At 42.7% G+C, this 27523-nt stretch overlaps 1 protein-coding gene across 5 annotated transcripts in view; it reads left to right on the top strand.

Moving 5' to 3' along the window:
- The window catches only part of RERE (arginine-glutamic acid dipeptide repeats), a 228678-nt gene that overhangs the window by 21148 nt on the left and 180007 nt on the right, over positions 1–27523 (top strand). The gene's annotated exons all lie outside the window — the stretch shown is intronic.

Here is a 27523-nt window from a genome sequence, read left to right as displayed (position 1 = left end):
TCTGGAACCTGTGGTCAACTGCAGAGGGGTCCATAAATATTCAGGAAGAGAAATGGTAACTTGGATCACCTAAAATGCAGCAGTGCACAGGAAGAAAAGGGTTGCTCCAGGTCTTCAAGTGCAGTACCTGGCATGTCCTGGTGCAAAGCAGGTGAAACCAGAGGAATGATTGAGCAGTACAACATCCTCATGCGTGAGGCGTTATAAATGGTTTTTGAATATTGGAGAACTGTGATACTTCTGCCAGCTTAGGAAGCTCCTGAGGGTTTCGTTTAGTACAGAAACTTGGGATGTATGGATGTTTGGTTTGGCACTTTTGACAGAACAGTTCTGGATGTGATGGTGATATTGGTAGGCACGTGGCTCAAACTGTGGAAGGAGTGGGATGTTCCAGCTGTTTCTTGCTTGTAACACGTGTGTACACTGTCACCCCCCACCTTTCATATACGTGTGTGTTTTATGCAGAAAGGAAAAATGAGTACTCACAGGACTACTAGGGATTGTGTGCTGTTGCAATTTATCCTAACCACTAACATTGAGGTGAAGATGGAAAGCATTTACTTACGTCACTTTCCAAGTTTGATACTATTTTCTTCTTTTCTTAAAATGCTCTGAGTAGTAAAAGCCTTCGTTACTACCGCGCTCTCATTACCATACTGGGAGCTGGGGAAAAAAAAGAAGCATTTTCTTAAATTAATAGAGTAGGTTGAGTTTCAGAAATACTAAGCTGAAGTGATTTTTTTTTTCCCCCTTTTACCTTGTCAAATTAACATGATTGCATGTTTCACTTTTTATGCTAAAGAGATTCTGATCTTCAAAGACAACTTTCAAAAAGACATGCTGGTTCAGCCAAGCAGACTAATATTTTAGAAGGAATATTACCGGTAATAAAAAAGACAGAGTTATGATAGTTTGATGCATTAATTTTAATAACTTTTTGTACAGCTCTTGAGTCAAGATGTGTGAAATTGAAGGGAAACATGGCTCTTAGTTTGACTGCAGTGTATTTATACCTGATGTACAGCTTTGTCTTGCAGAGACGTAAAAAGGCGGGGTGAAGCCTGCTCTCATAGAGGTGGGAGGTCGTTATCTAATCTTTGTTTAGGAATTGCATGACCTTATATCAGTATTTCCCCTGCTTGTGAACTCTGCCCTTCAAATGGGGCAAAATGCAATAAAAATTATCTTAAATCCCATTTTCTCAACTAACCCCAGTGCTGTTGTGGTAGGATGGAGGAAGCCTGTGGTCTGTGGGGCTGTACTTGTCCTTGCCAGCAGAGGTTGGGAAAGGCTCCCCAGCCTCTTCCATGGTGAAATTCATTCACCAGATCGGGAATATCTGCCTCACACTGTACAGGAAAGCATTTGATGTCAGCCACATTCAATTTAGCTCTCCCAGGTTGTACCAGCAGCTCGGTGGTAGCCATCAGCTGAGCAAGGTCAGCTCCCTTGGCTGTAGGAGGGCAGGGACCATCCACAGCTTGTCCTCTGGTGGGCTGCTGCAGGAGCTGAGGGGGTCTTGCTTCTGTTGGGATTCAGTGCAGGTGGGTATGAAAACTCGTGAGTCTTGATTTTTCTCAGATTAAGACAATAATAAGTAAACATGCTGGGCTATGAGTTCTTCAGGGATTCTTGTTTTCTTCAGAATTACTTAGATGGTGAGTGTAGCAGACCTAATCAGATGCATACAAATAGTATTACTGAGTTAACCTTGAGTGAAAGCTTGTCTTGCTTCTGTCTTGGTAACCTAGCTTACAAGTTCTCTACAGTACTGCAAATAGAAAGTAAAGGGAAAAAAAGTCAGTACTTCAAAAAACAAATATTTTCTTGAAGAGACTGTTACTGAAATTGAGTATGAGAAAGAATGAAACGCGTCTGTCTTGCCATCTAACCTCCCCCATACGAGTTCCAGTTCTTTGATGAAATATTAAGGTGCCTCCCTCCGCCCTTTAGTCATGTGAATGTAATGGCTTGTAGCTGGTGGGCAAGAGGGAAAGAAATGGAGAGCTGTCCCACCGCTTCCCTCTGCCCCAGACGTAAAGGCTGCAAGGATTTCTCTAGTGTTCTGTCTCCTTAGCAATGGGAGTTCCTGCTGCATGTATCTGCCTCTTCTTCAACAGATCTCAGCCACCCAATGCATGTGTTCAAAAGAGATGTGAAAATCAGCAACAAATGTAGGTCTTCCACTTTGTAAATATGGGGTATAAATAGGATATCTAACGTGTTCCTGGGAAATGTCAAACTTCATTTATCATGATAACCATCAATAATGCACCAGATGTTTTGACTGCATTTTGCTTTATATTAAATTAAGCATAAGCAGGGGTGCATGAAGTCCATCTGTAATGCTGCCAAAGCTGGCACCATTGACAACTGCTTTTTGTGTTTGGTGGCTTTCATTTTTTTTCCTTTTTTTTTTTTCTTGCACTGATTGTATCTGTGCTTGTGTGGCCTGTCTGTTCACGTGTGTTTGTAGGAGGTGCCTTGTTCATCATAACAAGCTGTTCTAAAATTAGTTGGCTTCCTTCAGATAAGCTGATACTCTTAAGTTAATATTGCCTTGATTGAGAAGTTTTGGTTCCTTCATGTCAATCAGTTCTTGTGTTACTGGTTCAATAAGTAATTACCCTACCTATCTTCATTTTATTTGGTGGAATGCAGCAAACCTAGAAATTGGAAGAATTAGATGTAATAATTCTGTTGTAAGAAGATTTCAGCTGGGTTGTGTTTTGTAATTAATAATATCTTTGCCTTAAGTGTGGTCCCCAACGATTTGTGTGATACGCGGCCTCTTGTAACTGCTGAACTCGTGCACGTAGAGTGCGTACTGCTAGGAGCTGGTACCAACTGTGCTGTGGCTGTTGAGTGAAGTGCATCTGCAGCGTGGTTCTTAGCGGCGTGTGGAAGCAGCAGGGTAATTAAGATGGCAAACCTTGGAGATGTAACATCCCCTCCCTCCTTCCTTAGAAAATCAGCTGCATCATTGAAACAAGGCTTGAAAAGCATGCTCTAAAACCAGAACAAACACCCTGAAATTTTTATCGTAATGTTGCTTTTAAAAGTCCTAAATGTCCTCTATTTAAAATGAAATTCTTTTGTATTAACCTGCTTTCATATGCTAGCTTTCACCAGACTGCAGAATTGCCTGATTTGACTTTCTAATGTAACTGTAATGAATCTTCTGGGAAATGGAGCGATTGAATGCATATACTCTGCAACTCCATTGTAAAATATTCTGTCAGAACTGGCTATATTTCTATTTTTTTATTATTTTTATTTTTTTAGGGGAGGGGGTGTCCCTGTCAGGTATTAAAGCCTAAACCAAATTTCTTCTCCGGGGAACTTGAGGAGCATAGACACTACAATGTGTAATATCGCCTTGATTAAATATATTTCCAGCATCACATCCATAAATATGCTGGGTGAGGGTAGCACAGTTATATTAAACTCAGATGTGCTTTTGGAGAGAAAAGAATAAAGATGGAAATTATTGGCCGATAGTCTTGTAATGGGCACAAACAGAGCCGCCGTGTGTTATGCATGAGCAGATAGCAAGGTGAAATATCTGTTAGCCAGATAAAGGCAGTATGCATCTGTGTATAATAGACCATAAGGACACTTCTTCTATAGCCATGATTGTAATGTAAGCATTATATTCTCTGCTTCACTGTAGCAGCTGGTGAGCTTTTTGAAGGGGATTTCTGCGATTGGAGTATTTTTGTAACTGGTCTATCCATAGTGTTTGTAATTGCTATAATGTAATGGTGTTTTATCCATGAGAAGGAAATTGAACACTGGAGTTTAATAATTTAAAAATTTATTAGTTAAAACCTCGCGTTATAATTAGCCAGATGCTGCTATTTTGAAATGGTTAGCCGCAATTAGCGTTTTAAATAGAAGGGTCTCGCATTTAATGCTGCCTGGCTTTGACTTTGAAGATCTCATTCTTTAGGACCTACTGAAGTCCAGTGTTGAAGGTAGACTTTCATTTTATTCTATGCAAAGGCAGAAACCCTACTGAAATTTCAAGCTGGGTAAGCGAATTTGAACTATTTGATTTTTTTTTTTTAACCTGACTGAGGGTGGAATGTGGTTGTGTGGTTTTGGTGTGTTTTTAATACTTTTTTTTTTTTTAGCAGAATGTTTCCTATATGCAATTTGTGTGTATGGGCTTTTGTATTGCGGTGAGTTTTCTGTTTGGGTATTGCAAAGGTAACAAAAGGAGATCTGTGGCTGCATTGATTGTTCCTTTTTAATCACAGAGCACAAGCAAATAGGCAGCCATCTGGTAATAGAGACGTGGGACACGTGTAGGTAACCGGCACTAAGAATGTGTGGGACAAGATTCAAAAAAAAATGTATTAGTTTTTGTCACGGGCAAGCTTTTTTAATAATAGCAGCCTGAGTGGTGCGTTGAAGCATCTGATGGGCCCTCCCGAGAGAGGATGATTATACTGGAGAGATATCAAACTATGAATCATTTACACTAACCTCTTGTGAAGCACAGCTTGCATTTTTAATGAAGGATGATTGCATTTCATAAACAGACCTTTAAAAATTAAAATAATATTGATCTTCTTTCACTTAGCTCTATTAAAACAGTAAGCTATGCATCTCCTTCTAATAGCTACAGGACAGATTATTTTATAAAAAATAAAATATATTATACCAATGTATTCATGAGCCTCTAAATTGAGGCTATGTTTTTGTGCTTAAATGCCTTCTTATCCTGCAGCTGGACTTGCACAGATTCTGACCTGCGAACAAAAGACCATTTGAGAAGTGTTGCACACAATGTATGTGAAGGGGAGGGGGGACTCCAAGTCCCTGGTACTCAGCTTGGCACCTCGCAGCCATTCCTTGCATACTTCATTTCAGGTCTGAAATGCCTTTTATTTGTGCTCTTCCCAGTCTGCTCCCAGGGACAGCCATACCCACATGCTATTGCATATTGTCTGTGTTGATTAAAGGTAATTGGTGGTACGTGTAATCCTGTTTTTTTGGGTCATAGCTGTAAAATACCCATCTCTGGGCTTTGTGTGTCCTTGGGACGGCGGTTGGGACGGGGGAGATGGCCAACTGTGTTTTTGGGCTGTTCTGAGCGCCACGATGTGCAGCTGTCTCTTTGGGCTGTCACAATTTTGTTTAATTATGTATGTGTCTGGGTCAAAGTTATTTTGAAGCTGTAGGCTGATCTGGTACTGTCTATAAAGTCCAGGAGAAGCGGTAGCCAGAACCGTGTAAGCTCTTCATAGTAAGTGACATCAATTTTAGCTGTCCATGAGCTTACAGAATAGTCACATGTCTAGTAAGTCAGTTTGTAGGTTGGAAGAAAGGCTCTTTCTAAGAAAAACTTTGGCTTCCAGATAACTTGAGGGGAATTTGATTTAGCTGGAGCTCTCAGTTCTTGGCATTTCAGATCATCTTCCCAAGCTTGGAAGCTTCCCATGTCGTTCTTCCAGGAACCGAGGCAGGCTGAATCCATCGATCGTGACGGAAGTTTTTATTAACTGTGAAGTATTCTCCACATGGTAAATGGCGGAGGTTAATTTCGGGCAGAATCGAAAATGCAGATCTCTTGATTGCAGAAATATTAGGAAAATTAAACCGAGGAAGTGGAAATACTCTCCCCTTCTGTAAGGTAACTGAAAGAGCAGCCTTGCATCAGAAGGAGCAAAAGCAATGATGCTAAGCTGAATAAAATATTGCTTTTTTTGTTTGTACACATGGAAAATAGTGTATACTTCATGCACACGTTACCGTTTTCTGGGTAGTAGAAGACTACCAAAACCAGAGCTTGTCTGTTCTGCTGCTCTGTTCTGTTTATAAACTGGGAAGTTCACTGGAAGTGTTGTAGAGGTGTAAGCTCTGCTTCAAAGTCAGGGGTGGAATTTGTGAAATACTCTTGTGTGCTTTAAAATCCTTGGTGTATAGTCAAAGACAGACAAATGGACACAAAGAAGGTATTCAAGTCCTGGAAGATGCAGAAAAAATGTGCTGTAGATCAGCTGGAGTTTTATTTTGGACTTCTGTTTTTCATGTCAATAACCCTTTTTTCCTTCTGTCAGTCAAGTTGGGCAATTGAAATAAAGGCTGACGCTGCACAAAGACGATGTTCTGTGGACTTATCCCCACGTTGTCAGTGTTTTTTCTCCTCTTTCCCCTTTCTGGTTTCCTGCCATTCCTCAATCCATTTCAGCAGACTGACGTGCATCTTCCTGTCTCTGAAACCAGTTAAAGCAAACCAGCCTTTTGTCAGGGCGTTAGAGAAAAGCAGTCTTCGTTTTGAGTCAAAGGCTTTAAAACCTGCGTGTTACTGCTTCAGCATCTGAAATTTATTGCACGTGTTCCTATGTGGTGAGCGTACGTGCCGTGTTTATCTGGAAACGAAAATTTCCTACCAGTTGTTGCCATTTTGCATTCTGCTTTTGTAATCGTCTTTTCTAAAATGGCTTTATTGTTCACTGATCAGGTGCATCCTGACATAAATAAAACATTGGCAGTAATTGGCTGTGACAGATTTCCAGCACTCCCTCTTCTGCGGTGCGTGCAGCCTCTGACAGTTACAGAAGGCTGCTACAGAGCCCAGTCCTCACACAGGGAAGTCCCTGGGGTAATTGGCTTTGACGGGTACTGGTTGCTGCAATAATACTGATCCATGAGCTTGTGTGAGCTGCATAATGCCTGAAGGATTTTGTACCCATCAATATGTCCTCAGCTTGAATCATTTTTTTTCATACTCTTTCCGTGGCAGTTTATTAAAAGAAATACTTGCTACATTTACAGAGTATTTGGTATCTACACAACCTCAGCTGTCATGGTAGATGAAAACACTATCCTGCGATTCTGTGCATAACACCGCTGTGTGTCTGCAGCTGATACAAAGAAAATCCTGCCTGCAATTGCTGGAAGAGGCTTGCAGTTCAAGCCTCTTATTTGCGTAGGTACCTCGATGTTTTAAAACGATCTGTGGCAATAAAACGTGATAGCAGTCGTGCTCTCGCCAGCAGACTTTTTGCTAAACTGAAGCCGTGTGAGCAACCCCCAGATTATGAGAAGGCAGAGATGTAGATGTTAGCAACGTGAGGACTGACAGTTTGCAGGTTACCACGGCTGAAGGCATGATAACCTATGGTTTTTAGGGAATCAGCTTGAAAAGGTTCCAGTAGTATTTTGGGAAGCCCTGTGCAGCAGACCAAGGCTATGATGGCTGAGCAGTACCTGTCCCTGAACTGGATCCTGCTGCTTGCCTAAAATAAAATCCTGTTGGCGTGCACCAAACATCTCACACCTGTAATGGAGTCCTCTCAGGTAATGTGTCTTTTAGAATGGCAGAAATTCAGGGATTTCTTCTGGCTCTGTTTTGTGCCAGGCTCTAACTCCCCAGAAGCAGTTGTTGTGATGTGACTGGGGTAATTCTCCCTTGTTCTGTAAGTTTGTAGTCATGCAGTACCAGTGTGTTGATGAGTCCCCTGGGGAAATGGCAGATAACTGGTGGTAAGGGGATATTCTGCATCCTTCTTTTTAGAAGGAAAGCCGGTGAAATGAACCCCCTGGTTTAGTTGTCAGCATGGGGAGGTCTGGCAAATTTGAAGCTTCTTGCCTCATGGATACAGCTCTGTCTTGTTACTGAAAATGAAGCCGTATATCTAATTACGTATTACAGAGAAGCAGCTCGTAATCAGTGCCAGGCTGGGTGTTTGCCTTTGGTTCCAGTTTTCCATGAGAACAACAAGTCCAATTTAGCGCAGATTTTGAGGTGTGAGTGTGTGGTGTATTTTAAACCATCAATCTGTCCTGAGCCTGTTAGGCCAAAATCCTGAAGCAAGGTATTCCTCACTGTGTGGTCTTCCTCATGGAGCTTTAAAGGAAAAGGCACCAAAATGTCATTCTTTTCACTAGATGAGCACAAAATGCAAATAGAAATTTCTAAAATGGTATTTCCTTTGTTTTTTTGGGTTTCTCTCCTGGAAATTACAGTAATTATTTGGGAAGAAACCTTTCAGAGGCAGAAAGCTCACTTTCCTTCAGAAGTGCTCTCAAACTAGTAGGATTTTATCATTTTCCCCTTTCAAGCTATTCACACTGTGGCTGGTAGCACAAATTCTGCCCCATTATGATGGGTAAAGCATCCCACGCTGGAAGTCTTGTCCTGTGCTCAGCTCTCCTACTGGCCTCCCATTTTGAGGTCAACTTGCAGATCGATGTCACGGCAGAATCACTTTCAGTTGCCCTGTTGTGTTTTCCAGGTAGGCTTTAATTTGAAAACACATTCATATTTAAAATAATTCAGACTCTTTCGTAGTGCTATTGATTTTTATTTTTTCCTCCTTCCAGGAACCAAAGCCAGGGAGTATCAGATTTTCAAATTCACGCAGCTAAGCCTTGCGAGTCAAAAATTAAATTGTGAAATGCAATTCCAGGGTAATTGATTAATGCAATTACATGTATATTTGACTAAAATTGGGTTCTGCAACATTAGCAATTTAATTACAAAATGCATGATGATTGTAAACCCAGCAAAAAGTATTCTGTTGATAAATGTAGCTGCTGGTTCACATCCTGGTGGTTAGGGCTGGTCAGCTGGATTTCAACATCAACTAGTTTCAGCAGTTAGTGTGTGAACAAGTGAAATATTCCAATTTGCATCAGAATGAAGCTTGCTCTGGAAATATGAGCACAGTGCAAAATTGCTTAAAATTAGACTCAAGCAAAGTAACTTTAATCCTCATGGCTTTAGACTCTTGCATGCAAATTAGATTTTAAACATCGTGTCCTGTGCCAGCTAGTGAGTTTTCTTTATCTTGGATGTCATTTGGGAATGCTGAAGCTATTTTGGAGGAAGCATTTTAGCCTGCTATGTTTTTTCTCTCTCTCTGCTTCCACATCTGGTTTAGGTCACTGTATTTCGTGACTGTAGAGTGAGAATCTCAGGGCAAGTCAGTTCAGCAGCTGACTCTGCCTCAGTAATTTTTTAAAGCTATTTCTGAACTTGCTTTTACAGGCAAAACCCACTGACTTGCAACTAAAACTTTAGTAAGAGCATCAATTGCCTGTTGGCACAGCTGAAGACCTTTGTACATGAGAAGGGAAGGACTGCATGCTGGATGGAGAAGACCAGTTACCGGGCTGTACTAGTTCTGACGCTGGTGGTTTTTCATTTGGGGAGTTGGGTAGTGCATTTCCGAAGTGCAAACACTTCGGATCAGAACAGTTGCCTAAAGATGGGCGTCTGAGATACGGTGGGTTAGGTTTTAGGTCTTGGGAAGAGGGATGGATGTATTTGGAGTCTGTTTCATTGACAAAAGCTGGCAGTGGTCAAGGTGCTGCTTTTGTGCTTCAGTTGGCTGAGTGACCAGGGCAGTGGGGTGCCTTGCCTTCCGTCTTGCTCAAGCGGTTAAAATTTCATTTCCTGGGAAAGCTGTAGTGAGCTAAACCCAGGTGGGGATTAGATTGCACTATTATGGTGTGTATTTTGATGAAGGGCGCTTCATGTGCTGTTAACCTAATCCACCCAGAAATAGATCAGGTTAACTGGGTATTCCTTCTTATTTCTTTTTAATCCCATGCTGTTGCAGTGTTATTCCAAATGATTTGTCCATACAGATAAGCCAAACATTTTAATCTGTTTTGGCTCCATTCCTTTCTCTGCTTCCCTACATGAGAAAATTATCATTCTGCCTTCTGCCAGTTGCAGTGGCCATGAGGTGTGCTTCGAACTTTCAAAAGCTCCTTCACGTTCCCGAAGCGAATGGCTTGTCTGTGGTGTCCTCGTATGTCTGATGGCTGACAAGTCCAAACCAGATTTCCTAATGCCAACATTCTTGTCAATCAAGGTGTAAATCAAATTTACTTTGCATTCTGTATGTAAGTGCGGTTTTATTCCTGCACGTGTGTTTAAGTGTGTGCCTGTGTGTGTATATATAGGTGTAGGTATCTTTAGCTCTGAGTTCAAGGAGGGTAATGCTCTCATGCTCGAACCAGCCACCCACTGCTAAATTGTTTCAGCTAGAGGGAATTTCCTCCTCTATTGGTGTGTATTTGAAGAGAAGCGATTTAATCAGAAGCGCTCACGTTACGCTCAGAATTACAGAAATCCCCATCAGTATCTTGAAGAAACTGCACAGTGACTCCAAAACCTTTTCTGCTCTGTCCACTAAAGGAGGTGCAGCACCCCTAAAGTAAGGGTTTGTTTGGTGAAGGCAGCTTTTGGTGTAGTTTGCTGCTGACGTACAGGCAATGTAAATAATTGCTGGGCTTGATTCACGTACTTTTTGATGCAAGCAAGAAACAAGCAGTGACAGGCAGGGGAAGCTAATCTGCATGGTATCTGTACCGCAGAGCGTAAATGTGGAGGATTGTTGCACTGGCCAACGCTCCGGCATTAATATTAGTTATAATAACTGTCAGTAGAGGTCACAGTCTTGCTGATCCAATGTGAAAGCTACACAATCTTGTTAGCGGATACTGCAGCACAGGAAAGAGGATTACATAGCAGCAATAGTTCATAGTGTATCTCTATTGCTCTCCGAAGATGGTTGATTTATTTTTCAGGTATATGAATGACAAAATACGCAACTTGAGTTAACTTAATTTCTTCATAATACGTACCGTGTAATACTTCAAATGTGCTCTTCTAAATAACCTTATAATGATCCACAAGCTTGTCTTGAGTTAAGAAGTGTAGCTAGTTAAAAATAATATGTAATAAGTCTTAGCCTTCCTGGCTGTTAATGGCTTGCCTTAATTGTTTGCTTTTGGTCGGGTGAAAGGGAAAAAGGAGGTCTGGGAAGTGCTCTCTAGCAAAAGAGGGGGAAGCTACGTGGATTACATTTGAATTGCAGGTACTGTGTTTCTATCTGTGCACTGGTTTGCTTATTTTCAGAACCAGAACAGTAGTGGCTCTATAGGAAAATAATAATAATAGCAAAAAGCTTTATGCTAAAAACTGTGGCCAGACTATTGATCGTTTTTGAGAAAGAAATCAGTACTGAGAGATGGAGTAAAGATATGTAGTTATTAAAGACTCTAGATGCGTCTCTTTCAATAAAGGCTATTAGCCACTGGTCACAAGCTCTGAATCATTTCTTGTGCTAACGACTATTATAAAACTGCAAACCTTGTGTGCGTACAAGTCTGGAGCTGTGAACAGGAAGTCCAGTAGGTATGTTAGCTGGATATGACATTTAATTTAGATCCTAAAGCTGTGGTTTTGCAGTTGTCGTGGCTCAAAAGCCAGGATCTTTAGAAATGAAATGCTTCATCAAGAAATGTTGTAGGTAGTCTGGCACTTGTTTCCATCAGAATATTGGTAGAGACGACATTCAGAATGAGGATATTTAAAGCCTGGGAACTTAGCTTTAACCAGCGTAAAGAAACTGCTTTTGTTGTATATCATGGCTGCCCACTCAGTAGCACAGTCCCGCTTTTAAGAAGTATATCGGGCACTTGCTATTTTTGATGATCTTGATCAAAACCAAGAAAAAAGATGCATGTAGAATTTTGAAGGGAAGACAGATTCCTCTTCAGATTACACAAAACATTTTAGGATTTTGGAGTGATGTCTTGCAGTCCAAGTAGCTTAGCCCAGTTTTGTTAGCTACGAGGTGGCTGTGAAGTTGATCTGGATTTGCATTTCTTAGGCAATGGCAGGAGCAGCTGCTACTATTGAACACTTCTCTTCCAACTAGTATTTCTAGGGAAGATCACCTGTGATGGAAGTCTATTGTATCCTTTCTGCAGGCTGCTTCTCTATCTTCCTGTTGAGGGAGGAAGAAAATCCCCCCCCTGTTTATCTTCCTGGCATTGCCTGTGTGTGTGGGAGAGACAAACCATTTTCTTCTGCCTCTTTGGCTTTGTTGAGCTTGTTCAAAAAACCTTGTTTTAACTCCTCATTTCTCCTGTGATTTGTTTTAAAGGAAATGGTTGTCTGAAGATAGCCTTGAATTCTTACAGCCCTTAGAGTTCTTACACTTACTGCCTGTGTCCAAAAGCAAGGTCTTCAAGAGATCTTTTTGAATCCCCTTAGATGAAGGATGAATATCCTCTTCAAAGAAAGATTAGAAGGATAATCATAGATTTTCTGAAACAGAAGATATGTCTGCTGTATGAGATATGTGAGTAAAGCTCGAGAGCATGACCTTGTGTGTTTACCTGCTTCTCTGTCGGAGAAAATGTGGTGCTCGGCCTGAAGAGTGGAGTGGGGGGTTATGAACTGTGGTTATGAACTGAGATTACTTTTGGAGCTCCCTAGAAATTGCTTGCATTGTGTAGCTTGCTTGCTATCCTCAGTCATCAGTTGAGTGTCTAGCAGTAACAGCTTAATTTGTAGCATTAAAACAAAAAGGCATTATTAAATTCTGCAGCCTGTTTTGTTTTGTCATGTCCCTCCGCTACCCTGGGCTCAGACTTGCATGCAATAAGACACTAATAATTGTGCATTGATTAATAGTCGCTTATTAGATGCTCTCTGCATAGCTCCGTTCTTGTATCAGTGTTATCATTTACATGTACCTGCTTTAAGCAAATCCTTATAATCAATGAGTAAGGATTTAATGATGTATTTCACACAACAATAACTTATACTCATTTGAGATTCAATTGGGCTTTCTAATAGTAGTTTAATAACCAAGTGGATTTTTAATTAAGTAACTGACGTCCTATGCATTAGCATCTTTCACTTAAAAATAGTAATTAAAAACTCCAGCTCTTACGAGTGAGAGGTAATCTTACAGATGTGACCAGTGTTAAGCAGAGCAAGAATGGCTCCTTCACTCCAGTCAGGCTGATGGAGTAAATCGGAGCAATAGCAGCTTCCCTGCTCACTTCATTAGGTCGCGACACATGAAGTCTTTGAAAACAAAATGTAATCTTTATTCAGCGTGAGCTGGTTAACTATCTATCCAAGTGACAGAGAAGCAGCAGTTTTTTTTTGAGTAGCTTTGTATTTTAATTGGAGGTAGTATCTTACTTTGTCCTATCAGTGTGATGATAGCAGATTTTTTGGAGGAGATTTTTTTGCTGACATTTGAATGTTCTCCTAAATACCTAATAGCTTTATTCACTTCACGATGAAGGAGGCAGCCAGAGCTGCCAACGGTATGGGGCCAGTAATGAGAGGATCTATTTCTTGCTATTAATTGGGGGAATGGTAGCATATCTATTCAACTTTCCTATCTGAGAAAGAACTGTTCTGACATGGACACCTGCATCACTTGATAAAATCAAAAGATTTAATGCTGCTTAGGTCTTTAAAGGGTAGGCAGGAGTCACTCGAGAGCCAGAAGAAACAACATCCAGAAGTACTTGCAGAGTGTTCCTGCATACCTTCTTTCAAAAGGGTTCATACCTAGGAAAAGAGGTCACGATGCTCATTTGCTTGAGGTTTCAGGTAAGAAACTCATCTCACATTAGAAAGTATGCATCCTACTGTGAATTCTTCAGGGCTTTGGGGCATCAAAATTAATAGCTCATGTCTTTCTGCATTTTTGGTAAAAGGCTTATGTGGATGGAAAAAGCCGTGCCTCTAAGTGATGAAAAGTGAGTCCTAAAACAGTTACATTTTCCAGGATTGATTTATGCTCCAGGTAATTGCAAGAGTTAACCACATGGAATTGTTAACTTATTGGAATTTGTACAGAAAGGGGCATGCATTAGGCTGTGTTCCTTTGTAACACACTTCTTTTTGTTCTGTTTTTTGTGCCTGTCAGTAGATAAGATGATGTGTTTGTCTGCAAACATGAACAATTATTTAGATGAGCTATAGAAATGCAGAAAACGAATATGCATGTGACATGAAAAATTCAAGATTGTTTTAGTTAAGTATGTTGGTGGCTTTCATTAATATGAATTACGTTGTTGATATGAATTTTATATTATGACATGAATATCGAATTTGTTCTGGGCTGTGCATATGTGGATGGGGGGGACGTTTCTGTTGTGTTTAAAACACACAAAACCCAAACTCAACACCCAGCACACCACAACTTTGATGTTTCTACCACACTGGGGCAGGAAAAAAAAGAAGGGAGGTGCTAACTCCAACGTAAGAAAAAGATTCGTTAAGCTTTTCCTGGTCTGTGCCAGGCTTCCCAATGACAAAATTGACTTGAATACAACACAGTACAATTCTTAGCTTTGTCAGTACTTTTCCCTATCCATTAAATATTCATGGTAGGAAAAAATTGTGAGAAAAGGAAGTAATTGCAAGTCTTCTGGTAGAAGAAGGCATCTCTGGGAGCTGGGCTGGGCAGGCTGTTGCAATGTGGTGGTCCTGTATGCGCTGAGTAGTTCAGACGGGGAGTTGGAGAGGGGAATTTGGAAATGAGACTTGTCAGCTGGCATGACTTCAGAGTTTGGTTAGCACTAGAAGGCTTTGTTACACTGGTCTTTTGTTTATGCATGCCAGGCATTTCCCTGGGCATTGGTATTCCAGAGGGAAAAGGAACTGTTTTTGCTGGGTAGAAAATGCTTAATCCAAACAGCAGGAGTGGGTGGAAGACAAGGTGCAAGCGTACGTGCATACTGAATGAGAAGCTGTGCTGCTCGGTGGCTGTTGCTGGGCAATATTTAGACACTATTAAACACTCGTTACAAGGAAAACTGTAAAATTTTACAGGCAGAGCATCCTTCTAGTGGACATTGTACTCTTTGAAAAGATTGCCTGTGTGTTGTAAAAGCACCACTCTTTCATAAACTAAACTCGGAGAAAGTTCAGTTCTGTCTTATTGCCAAACAACAGAAGGTGGCTGATAACTGTGTTAATGAGGAGTGTCAGCGTGCACAGCTCAGCACAGTGGTGGTTTGGGTTTCTGAGCATCTTTCTGAGCTCTGTATGTGGCATCCAGACCTCAGCGTCCCTGTGCATCACTGTGTTCGCTGCTGTCTGTATCTGTTTGGTTCTGACCTTCTAGCGAGCAAAAAGGAGTCCTTACTTCCTCTCCATCCAGTTTAATTTAAATTCTTCCTGCTTCAGACCCACCTCACAGTGCATACAGCTTGTGGGTATGTCAGATGTAATTTCATAGGAATGGGAACACTTATAAGTGAAGTTATGGCTTAAAAACAAAGCCACCTATACGCCTGGTGACATAAAAACAATGGAAGGGATGTATCGCCTCTGGAAAAGGGGCGGAATTATTGTGGGGGTTAAACGACAGCACGGAGGTATAATACTGAACAAGAGCGTAATGCCCATAGAACTACTAAAAACCTGCTCAAAGGTGACCAGCCCATTTCAAAAGGTCGTTCAAAATTGCAGAAAGTGCTGGATGCAATGAGACACCCTCTGCCTGTGCTCCTTTGCTCACCTCCTTTCCGCCTGGAGCAGTGGTGGATATCGAAGTGATGTATATGCTTTAGGTAAGTTTAGCAAATAGTACGTGTCCCATGACATCTGAAAAATGGTTCTGTGTTTAATAGCGGTTATCAGCCGTTGTGTTAAAAAAAAAAAAAAAAAAAAAAAACCTTACCAATTTTTAGAAACCCATGGTTAGTTATTGGGGTGCGAATTCTGGAAGCAAGTGAGGACAGTGTTGGTGTCACTAAGGAGGAGCCGACTCCAGAGGGCGCTCGGAATCAGCAGTGCTCTCCGTCCTTCAACGTGCCAAGACCACATTTCACTGAAGAAAGCAATAAAAGTCGCCGTGCTTCCTTCCCTTTTGTCTCTCTCTGCACCACCGCGTGACATCTCGGCGCGCTGGAAGCGTGAGTATTGGCTTGGGCTGGAGACTTAGAGGGGCCGATGCATCTGAATTGCTCAGCTCTGGGGGATTCCTCCTCAAGGCGTCCAAGGCACAGTGAGCTCCAGCATCGTGCCCATCGTTGTCGTGCTGGCTTAAATCATTGGGACGTTTGAAGTAGCTTTTCAGGCCTTTATAGAGCATAAATAAAAGGATGGATGGTTCCAACTTGACGGTGCTTTTTTCCCTGCCTTGGACAAGAGGTAAAATACTGCATTTTTGCCTCGAGATATTCAAAAAGCAAGAAGAGTTGGTTTGACCTGCTGTGATTTTTAATATTCCTTTTTAACAGCTAATAGTAACTGGTAATAAAGCATGTAATGTGCAAATCCCACACTGAGATACCATGTAGGGATTTTTTCTGTTGTTTATAACTGCCCCTGTAATATTTTTTTTTCTTTTTATTTTCATAGTCTTGCAATCCTTTCTGAAACAACTCAGTGACTGTTCTTGGGAGGTTGCTTCCTACCTGAAGCTTGTACAGCCTGAAGCTGCGAATGTGAATGCCCTTAGTTGTAGGGCAGCGGCTTCCATCTCAATTTCCTTTTGGTTTTGGCAGTTGCGGAGGAATGTATATCCACGGGCCTGCTGTGTGTGACTGGGGCCAAGTATTGAAAGTGCTGTGGCATTTCAGAGGGAATCTGCGTTGCTATTCTCAGTTACAGCTCTGACTTTTAGAGCAACTTCCTAAATTAAAAGCTGAACTCCTGAGAAGTATTTTAAAAACCAAAAACATAATGTTGGCAATAATTGCATAATATAGCACAGACTTCCAGGTAACAGGTAGCTTTTGAGTAGATCTCCTCTGAGCATTTTCTCTAATAACTAAACACAAGTATGAATCATTCTCTAATTTCAGGGCTTATATTAGGTTGTAGTGCAGGTTCTTGGCTGGAGAATATTTACATTGCAAATGTGCTGTCTGTTCAGATTGCTTTCCCTTTGTTGTTGTGTGGCAAGAATGATGTGTTCCTCTTGCTCCTTGACAGGAAGTCTTGATAGCTTGGAATTAGGGAGCGTGGTGGCTGGCCCTCCTGTATTTTCGTGTTCTGAGTGTGCTTCACCTGTTTCCTATGGAAAAGGAAAAATGGCTCCCTTGAATATACGTTCAGGTATACAAAACTGGTAATTTTGCTTCTAACTTGTGTGGTTATGAGCCTAATAATTGTTTCAGGCTGATGGAAGATTAAAACTTGTCTCCCATGTCAGTTATTAAATGTGGGAATAGCTGCGGGCTGTGGAATAAAATACCTGATTTACAGTGCAACTCTGTGAAAGGCTGTAACGCGAGAACTGTTTAGGTTTGTTTGGTATAAAAGCTTCATTTAGGAGGAGAAGAAAAAGCAGCCTACTAGAGCATTTCTGGTTGTGACTTCTATTTTAGTAGGCTGAAGCCCAACGTGGTGATTTGTGTGGTATAATGATGGTAATTCAGAGCTGGAAGACGAGCCGTCTGTAATTTTGAGCCTTTCTAAGTGTTACAGCTCCTTATCAGCAGAGCTAACAGGAGCTGGAGAGTCTGTAAGGCGGGGAGCTTTCCTTCCTTCTCAAGTGCTAAGGTTAAAGTTATTATAAGCATGTTTGTTAGCTTTTGTTGGTATAGAAGAGTGCTGTGGACACTTGCATGTTGTTGCCGGGGATGTATTTTTCTAGTTAACGTGGTGAGCAGTTGCTTAATTTGCAAAGCTGTTACTTCTCTTGATCCTGGCTATAGTAAAAATCAATGTGCTCTCTGCAGTCTGAACTAATAGGAATCAAACTCATTGAAGCATGAAAATGGTTTAATCAACAGAGAGCAATCTTAAAGGTTACTTTTAAGAAGAAGAAAAGGAAGAAAAAAGAAAAACCGCCACCACCCAAGCTCGGAAACTAAAGAGCAAAGCACAGCACTTCATGCCTTAAGGTAGATTAATGGAGGGAAGACTGGAAAAGGTTTAATTTGAAATAGAGCGATATTCTTAGGAGCGACTGGATTTCCAAGTCTTTTTAACAACCCCACCCAAGTGCTTATAGCTCTGGTCTGTGAATAAACTGACAAAACTGAGGAATAACTATGGGCTTCTTGGTGCCATGAAAGGCACTCGGTGAGTTCATTCCAGGGCCTGAATCCAACAGGATGCTCAGGCTTGCTCTTGACCTCATTTAAATAAACAGGCATCAGTGAACAAAACAATTCTGTTGCATATCTGGCTATTGGTATCCCAAAGTACAGGTCTTATTGAGAAGGAAGAAGCAAGGGGATCAGGAACAGCGTAAGTGACAACAGTGTGTTTTGTCAGCCACTCCTTTGAAAAAACCCGGACGGTGCTGGGAGTGGGATTTAAACTGTTCTGCTTTTGCTGTCTTGTGACCCTGTAAACTGGGTAATGGACAAAGCAGCCATTCCTGCACACCTGTAAGGGGAGGCTGGGGAGTACACGTGCATTTTGCTTTCTTGAAATTGCATTCGCTGTTAATATTTAACCACTGCTAACAACTGTGCGTTACCACTGAGACTGCAAATACCGGCTCGTATTGTAGCTTAGCTCTCCAGTTCCTTCTCCTCTAAACTTTAGTTGATGGTTTTCTACTCACTTCTGACAACTCCCTGTTGAATACACTTTCCAGCCATGCCTCATGCTGCTACACACTGGCATCCTCCTGGAAATTAAAGAGCAGTGTGACCCTTTTCACATGTGGCTTGAGTGCTTTCACGCTGGAACGATGACTGGAGGTTATAAACAGGGAAGGAAGGGATGGTTAACGGGTGTGTGTTCTGCTTAATGATTCTTTAGGGAAACTGAAACAGCAAGTGTAACCTTTAAATTATGTTTTCACATCTTGATGTGCCACCTTTGGCACATTCAGATCTTAAAGAAATAAAGTTTATTTCATGAGGAAGTTGGCTGCCAAGCTTTAATGCCAGTTGCCTTAATGGATTATTAATGAACTTGTGAGGTGTACGTGTATCTTTGTTACTGATAAAGCACTAGCATTAACATTCAGCAGTCCCTATCGCTACCCTAATCAAAGGCTAGGCATTATGCTCAGAGATGGAAATTGTAGCTCAGAGTCTGAAGAAAGAACACCTTTGACATGCGATACATGATACGTGAGAGGACCTGCCTGTGCTCCTCTGGATTTTCATGTGTTTTGCACGCTTTTTTGTTGCTCTTTAGTTCATGTCGGGATGAGTTGGGTTGTTAGCTGGAGTGGAAACCACGTATTTTAACTTCCAGAGATGTTGCTTACATTCACGCGCTGTTTTTTCTTTGTGCTTGCAGTTGGGCTGCTGTCAGCACTCAAGGGGAGAACTGAAGGCTTAAAATTTACAGCTGCAAAATCAAGCCTGGACATGGTCCTTGTGGCTTACTTGAATTTGCAGCGTTTTGGTGTTTGGTTTCCAATACCATTTGTTTTAGGAGTCTGACACTAGGTGGCATGCTGCAGCTTGACCATGCTGGCGGTGAGCTGATTAAAACAAAAAATGGTCCCGGATTACTTCTGGGCCCTTTTTGTTGAAGGTTTCTTATGTTTCTGTGCAGGGGCTTTAAAGCTGCTTATTTATTGTTACATGGGAGCCTGCCTCGCATCACGTGAAACTCTCGCATTCCTTTTGTCCAGAAACGTTAGCTGTTCATGTAAACTTAATGTAGAATGTGTAAATATTTTCTTAAGTGAATGTTTGTTTTTTGGAAGTGTCCTTTGATAGGTACATATGCATGTGTTTTGGTTAGGGTTTGATTTGTGATCTGCACGCAGCTGATTTCATCAAAGCTGTCATTTTTGGAACACAATTTGGAGTGGGAGGGAAGGGTACTTTGATGTTTGCAGTTTTCTGCAAGTACTTTGAAGAAATTATGTAGATAGCTCTCACTCGTATCTGTTTTACCAACTTGCCTTGAAATTATCTGTTTGCCCAAGTCTCGGGATTACATCTTCCAAGTCTTTTAGTCTTGGCTCCTGTGATGTCTTTCCGTGCGGTATGAAGAGACCCCAAAATAGAAGACCTGGGATGCCTCTTCTGTTAAACTTTGTTAATTCTGGGCCATTGAAAGCACAGCAGCAGGGAAAAGCTGGCAGGTTGCCTTGAAAGCCTTCCTCAAAATGAGGCTGATGTGGGTGTTTGTGGAGGAGCTGCCCTGCATGGGAAAAACCAAGGGTGCCAGGGGGGCCACGACTGGTGTGTTTTTGCTTGAAGGAAGTTCAAGTCAGAATCCAGTCACGTGAATGGGATTTTTTAAGCCCTTGTGTGATTTGTGTTAAATCCTGGTAGGAAAACGTGCCTTGTTTTGACAAGTAGCCCAGAAGTGATTTACATTAAAATTTCCAGCAGGCTCTGTTATTTTCAGCGGAGGGTGTTTAACGAGTTAGTGTAAAGCGTGCTTAACTCGTTGCCACCTCTTCATCTACGGTATGGGAAATATTGTGAGAATAATTTTGAAAGGCCCTTTTGGCTGTTAATTGGCTGATAAAGGCTATCAAAAAATCTGCTGCTCTGCTTTGTTCGCTTGAAGCCTCTGTGTAGGTGGCTGAAGGCTGCTGCGGGAGAGGTGTTCCTCCTTCAGCTAATCCTGCTCTGTTTGAAAAACAAATCAAAATGATTTGAGTGCGGCAAGCTGCTTATTTAATTTGTGTGCTGTAAGGCAGCTCGTGTTGCTCTCTAAGCAGTACGGCTTCAAATTGGTCTTTATCAGGTCTTGCAAAGTGGAGGGAGACCTTTCTCAGTAGGACTAAAGGTCTCATTTCCTAGGATAGCATGCCGTCACGTGGAGAAGACGGACACATGCTAACACTGGGTAGCAGTTTTTGCCCCAGTATAATTTTTTAATGCTCTTAGCAAGTGGATGAGCGTGTGGTTGGGAAAAGAAACGATTTTCAACCAAAATATTGCTTCCTATGAGACAGAAGTTGTCTTCGTTTGCTCTTATAAATGAGTTTGTAGAGGGAATAGAGAAGGGGAACAAACAGTCCCTTCACATCATTCCATGTTACAGGGGTTCTGGAGGGGTGCGGTGCCAGGATCAGTTCCCTACTTGGTATCTTCTCCCATGGGTTTGGGAAATCAAGCGCTTCTTCTCCATCTAGTGGAGCTGGAGTCGTGTGGTTCCAAACTGCTAACATAGTTTCAAGATTATAGTAGAAACTTCCTGTTTTTAGAGCTTATCTGACCGTCTGGAGGGAAAGATTATTATAGCTATGGTCACATCCTGTGGTTATTGTCACTTACAGAGAGGGAAAAAAAAGCCTATTGAATTTTCTGAAGCTTTTGAATGTGAAAGTGATTATTATACAAAAAACGTTGAGAGCTGTAGTCACGTTTTCTATCTCCACTGTGACTTCAATAAAAGACCATAAATCCACAGCAAACTTTACGTGTCGGTTAGCTCAGCGTCTGCTGTACTTGGGGTGTTGAGAAAATCTCTTGGTAAAGAATCTGTCTTATTCTGGAGAGATTGTAAAGGAAGCATTTGGCAGTCATTTCCTTCAGCTTGTGAGTATAAGCATGCTTTATATTATAATAGTTTAAACATACCACAGGCTGTTGATAGAGGTATCACATTTTCCATTCCCAAAGTAACTTTTAGTTGAAACTGGAGGGAAGAACGGGCAGGCTTCCATTGTTTTACAACTGCTTTGATAGAGCTGAAAAAGATGTTTGCTTACTACTTCCTTCCCTGCTTTTCTTTAGCCTCACAGCCCCCACCATGGGTTTTTGTATAAAAAAACAGCACTTCAGCCTCCTGAGCGTTTTATTTTCTTTGGTTTTACGTACAGCTAAGAGTAAATGTTTTCCTGCTTTGTTGATCCACTTCTTAAATTTTCATGTATGTTAATTTTTCCTTTTTACATACGGCCCGTTCTTGAGAAATGCCTTTTGTTCTCATTATTTTAAGATATCCTCCAAACTACATTGTATATCATCGTGCAGTCAGATTTAAGAAGTTGCTGAACAGGTTGATGTGTTGCTGTATGTGTGCTGCAAGCTGGCAGATGGAATTGGAGTTAGTTCTAATATTCTTGGTTTATCTTACATTAGTCTGTAATTGGGAGTTTTTCAGGACAGGGAATTTCTACTCCCCACCTCTCCTCCAACAATAAAAAAAATTACTGGTTATAAAGAACAAGAGAAGACAGGAAAAATACTGAAAAAGTGTTTTCTCTGACTAGCAGACATGCTCCTTTTCTGCTTAACTTTCTGCCTTGCCTGGTTTGTTTCGATTTCCTGATGTGAAAGCCGTAGCCGGGTTTCAAGTTACTTGTCTCACTGCTTGCTCCTTCGTAGTGTAGTTGCAGTATCCCAGCTGAATTTATTGCGTTTTGTACTTACATACTTATCTAAGTACATAAAAGCTTTTATTGTAAACATCCTGCCAAGTCGCTGGGTTCCTCAGCTCGTTCATCCAGATGACCTTTCTTCATTTTTTCACTCGGCTCTTCCCAAAGCAAGCATGCCCTCCTGGCCGAATTTCCTCCTCTCGGAGGTGCAGCTCCTTTGGAGCGCCATCCTTGAGTTAAGCTTCAACTGTAAAGGGAAAACGCTGTCCCCCTGCTCTGCCTCGTCCTTGTCTTCATTTTCACTCTTCGTTAGGCACATGGAAGCCACAGAATCAGAAGCAGGGAGGGGGCTCTGCAGCCCCTGTGGGCAGCCTGTGCCCACACAGCGCAGCGGTGTTCCCTGGTGTTCGGGGGGGCCTCCTGTGCTCCAGCGTGTGCCCATTGCCTCTTTGTACCTTCCCTTCAGGTATTTATAGGCACTGACACTGCCCCGAGCCTTCTCTCCGGGCTCAGCAGCCCCCCGTCTCTCTCTAATGGTCTTGAACCGGACCCAGTGCTCCAGGTGCGGACCCAGCAGTGCTGAGCCGAGGGAAGGATCCGCTCTCCAGCTGCTGTCTGGCTTCCAGTGTGGATGTAGCTGGTGAACTGAGTCCTCAGCGTTTGAAAGGGGAGAACGGGGAGGAGGGCATGGGCTGACACTGTTGTGAACACTCAATTGTGTGGAGACTTGAGATCGCAAAGAGCTCCTAGTGGGCTCCACAACAACTGTTTATTTTTTCTTTTTTTTTTTCCTCGACACTTCTTCAGCTAGGCCTTTCTGTAAAATCCTGAGATTTCCAGCATGTGAAATTGCTTTAGCAGTCTTCACAGCTCCCTGGGGGAGCAACTTTTGTTTTCTCTCTTCCCTACTGTGACAGAAATGCTGCGTGCATCCAAGATGGTGTATAAAAATAACCCAGCAGATTTTTTTCAGGCGTGTAGAATGGAGTTATGCAGGACTCTCTGTATGTCCTTGAAGTCTCTATCACCATTCTGCAGCTGAGGTGATGCACTGACTGTACCAACAGTAATTTTTGGCTGCCTCACAGATTCTGGATGTGCTGAGAAAGAACCCGAGGCGACTTGTGATTTTTGCCTAATAACACGCAGTAAGTACTGCCAGTGCACAGATTTTGAGGGCTGATTTATTTCTTGTTCTTCAGAGGATTTTGTCTGTGCTTGTGCTTTGCTCTTGACATCAGGAGTGTGGCCCTAAAGCGTCACCTGATTCTGGTACAGAAGGGGACGGATGATGCGGTTGCTGGTGACAGTTACAGCAAGGGCAGTACTGGAATTCTGTGGGCCAGGCGTTGGGTGGTTGGAGGGTTGGGGTTGGGGTTTTCTCAGCCCTCGCTGTGCTTGGGGGGGGAATCTTCCTCCAGAGCCTTGAGGTGGGGTCAGATTTTGAGATACTGACTTGTAAGGGCTTGAGATGTGACTTGAGGTCATCTGAAATATGCACCTGAATGCCACGTAAGTGCAGAAAAGCAGTGCTAGTTGTTGAACCATAAAACCCGTGATAGAGAGGCAGTTCGCTTCAGTGGGATCCAGGTGAGATGCTGCATACCTACAGGCTTAAACCAAAACCTACAAAACTCCCGAACGCTCTGAAGTTCCGTGGCCCACCCATAAAGAGTACAGGTTCCAATTCCATCTGGGGGATTTAGAAGAGGCAAAAAAAGCTGGATCCAAATTTCAGCAGTTACACAGCAAATTAAAATAATTCTTCATCTTCTGGTTTGTTAGGACTATCGCATGCTGCATGTGTAAACTTGGGGGAGAGGAAGTGGGCAAGACTCTAATTGTGTTTAGCTCAGCAGAGTTTACATTCTCCTTAGGCTTGGATTACAGAATGAAATGGCCTTTTGATTATGTTGAAGCAATAGTAATATTACACTGAATTTCCGTTTAGAGATGGCTTTCCAGGGGTGCGGAAAAGCGCTCCCATCTAATTGAGGAGCGAGGTGTAGCTGAACCAGAGCTGGGGCACGCAGGTGCTTAGGATTGATCGATGTTTCCTGTAGGGTGTTCAGGTGTGCTCACAGGCCTCGGGAGTTTTCATGCTTAAATTTTCTGCTTCAGGCTGCTTATTTCCACGAGATGCCGTTGCTGTCTTGGCTGGGAATAAATGCACTGTCAGTGACAGTCTGGAAACTTTTGATGAGGACTGGAATTAGTAACAGAAAAGCAGAGCAGAGCTGTGACACTATGAAGCTGTTAGCTGCTTCTCCTTGAACCTATTCCCTTCCTCTTCTCCCCACCATTTCCAAATCCGAAGGGAGAGCCTGATTTCCATGAGAACAGCGTTAAATCCCCCTTTAAAAATAGGTTCGGCTTAGCAGGGGTTTAATGTGTTACACTTTCCAGCTTAGGCAGGCAATGCTATATTTTCTTTTAGAAAGCACTTGTCATAATCGCGTCTCCATGTGTTCTTAAAAGTGAATTTAAGGCATTTTACTTCTTGGCTACGGTTTGTGCAAGGCGGGCAGTGTGCTTGAGTCTGCTTTGGCAGAAGTGAACCGGGTTGGTGTCTCCGGTGAGCTGCTCTCAAGTGTTTGTGGGACCTCTTTGTCTTGGTTGTCTTAAAAATAAGAAATAAATTACCTGTTTAATCTGTCTAATCTCATTAAGTCTGTTTACAGTTGGTCTGTATTTTCAGTGTATACATATCTGGTAGACCTCGGTCTGCTCCTTCGGAGTGGTTTGTCTCGTGGGTGAAATATTTATGTGTACTTAATGGCTGATCCTGTTGGAGGAAGCGGAGGATGCCGTTGGTGGATAGATCCCGTGGCTTGGAGGGAGTTCTGTCAGCGTCCAAGTCTTCAGCTCAGTGTATCTGCATGTAACAGTCTTCAGATCTGGTAGAACTCATGAGAAGCTATGAGCGATGGCGCTGCGGGTGGCATGTCTCGAAAGCAGCACACTTTGCAGCCCTTTGAGGATGCGCTGTCACTTCTCGGTGCTCAATCTTTCTTAAGCTGACGCGCGTAGGTACAGCGTACAAAGCGTTAGATTATTCACGGGAAGCACTGAAACAGCAAGCTGCGAGTTAACGGGTGCTTCCCAGCGCTTTGCGTAAGGAGAGGTGTGTGTGTGTGCGTGTACGTGCTTTTAAGCAGTGTCAGGAGTTACTGACAGCAAGTCAAAACCTTATTTTTTTCCATATTTTCAGCTTCTGTTGTTGTTTATCCTCACCCCCAGGTGCCCTGTGTTACTGGCGCCCGTAATGGACTTGATGGCAACTCCTGGGCTGCACGTCGAGGCCCGTGGCATACGGAGCTCCTCCGATGGCACATCCCTCGTCTCCTCTCGTTATGTGCTCACCGTGGCAGTGAGAAACACGGGCTGGAGCTGCCGCGCTCAGTGTGTACCCAAATAACCAGCACATGCTGAGCGCGATGTGCTGCTAGCACTTGTTCCGAAGCTGCCTTTGGGTGAAGCTCTGATCGAGCCCACTCCAGGTCTTTGTGTGACCAGCTGGGATGGTTTTTGTGTGAATGGTTGGGATGGGTTGTATGTGCGCATAACTCGGGGCTCGTCCCTTTCTCAGACGTGTGTGCTGTTAGCGCTGATGATAAAAGTGCTTTTGTGAGTTTATAATGCTGTGACTAGCAAAGGTGTATTTAATGACCAAGAAAAGAGTTTAATCTTTTATAATCCATTTTCAGAAGGAAAGATGAAAAGTCTCCACTGCAAAATGGAGCTGGAGGCTGTGCTCAGTGCATGGGTTTTTTGAATTTTACTCCATGAAACGGGGGCAGATCTACATATCTTGCAGGAAAGCCAATTAGTGAACGTTGAGTTGCTTCTGATGTCAGTGATTGAATGCTGGAGCTGTTGTGTTCGTTCAGTGATCTCAGACGTGCTGTACAAAACGAGGTGGGACTTCAGATGGTTGCACTGCCATCTACCACGCTGCCAAACCCTGACGTTGGTTTGCCCTGGCTTTGCGAGGCAGTGTCTGAGGCTCGAATCCAGTCCTGCTGTGCTCAGACTGCTGGATGTTATTGCACTTTGCACTGTTGAACAACTTTAATTGTAATGGGATCTAAAAAATTCTACAGATTCATATTTCTTTAATTCGAGTGCACTTTTCCAACATACACTGACTTCTAGGATTAGCAGTTCGAAGTGGCAGGGAACTCTGTCCTAAAGTGATAACGTATTTTTGAACAAATCCCATCAAACAGTATTTTTTTTAATAACATGGAACTTGGCCTGAATGAACTTACTGCTGGAAAGCTCTTGGAAGTCATTGGAAGTAAATACTTCCTCAAATGCACACTGGAGCAGTAAGTTCCTTTCCATGGCTTGCCAGATGTCAGGCCATATTTGATTAGAAAATTGAAGCGAGGATAAATGCAGTGGTTGCTTTGTGCTGACTTGAGGATTGAATTTCAGCTCTGGCAGGTTTGGAGCTATCACACAGCTACTTGGTTATGAGGCTTATTTTGAAGCCGCTCGCCTTTCCAGCACAGGCTCCAGCTGAGAAGCTGAGGTACAATGGATATTGCGGGAGCGAAGCTCATGCTGCACACCATTTTCAATTTGTATCGATCATAGCAGTCTTGCAAGGTGGCAAGGGCATTAGAATTAATCAGCTACTTGTGCTTCAGCTGTGTTAGTGGTTTTAGGTAGCAATTTCCAGAAAGTACAGCATAATTTTGAAGCTGGACCTTTGTCTCCTGAAGGACTCCTTGTACAAAACAGGAGACATACCTATGGATAAAGGGAGGGGAAACACACAGCTACAAGTAACTAACAGCATCAGGAAAAAAATCACTTAGCAGACCGTACTTAAGGGTGTTGCTCAAATTAAGTGGTTCTGTGAACCTTGCTTTCTCCCTTTCTGTAAGTTAAAATACTACTGTGGGACTGGGGAGCGGATGTGCTCAGCAGGGCAGCAGCATGCCCTGGTTCATTCATTACCCTCAGGTAATAAATCACATTGATGGCTTGTTTTGCATTTTACTCTGTGATGGATATAGCAAAGCCTTGCTCTAAACTGAAGCTGGTGCTACCAGCCAAAAGGCTCCTTGGTGTCGTTCAGGCAGCCTCTACATCTGCGGGCAGACACGCAGCTAGAGGTAAATACCCATTATTAAAAAAAAATAATAAAATATGGCCGATTAAGTACAATTAAAAGGAAGAGGTTTTGCTGAGCAGACGAATTCCTCCTGCTGCTGGGGAGCGGGGAGGGCTGGAGGGAGGAAGGCTCCTCAGGAAAACGGCTCGCTGCTCCAGCAAACCTTTGTGAGGGGGGCCTGGGCGAGGCACCTCTGCCTGTTGGGGGACCCCTCTGGACCCTCCCAGACCTCCACTACACTCTCCCATACCCCCTTAGACCCCCACTGTACCCCTTATGCCCCCCAGACTCCCTCCAGACCCCTGCTACAACCCCCTAGCCCTCCCCAGCTGCCTCCAGACCTCCACTACCACCTCTTATGCCCCCTAATTCGCCTTAGACTGTCCCCTTAGGCTCCCCC

Source organism: Oxyura jamaicensis, chromosome 21 (assembly GCF_011077185.1).
Source record: "Oxyura jamaicensis isolate SHBP4307 breed ruddy duck chromosome 21, BPBGC_Ojam_1.0, whole genome shotgun sequence".
In the NCBI taxonomy this organism is placed as follows: Eukaryota; Metazoa; Chordata; class Aves; order Anseriformes; family Anatidae; genus Oxyura; species Oxyura jamaicensis.
This window is presented reverse-complemented; position numbering and strand designations above follow the sequence as displayed.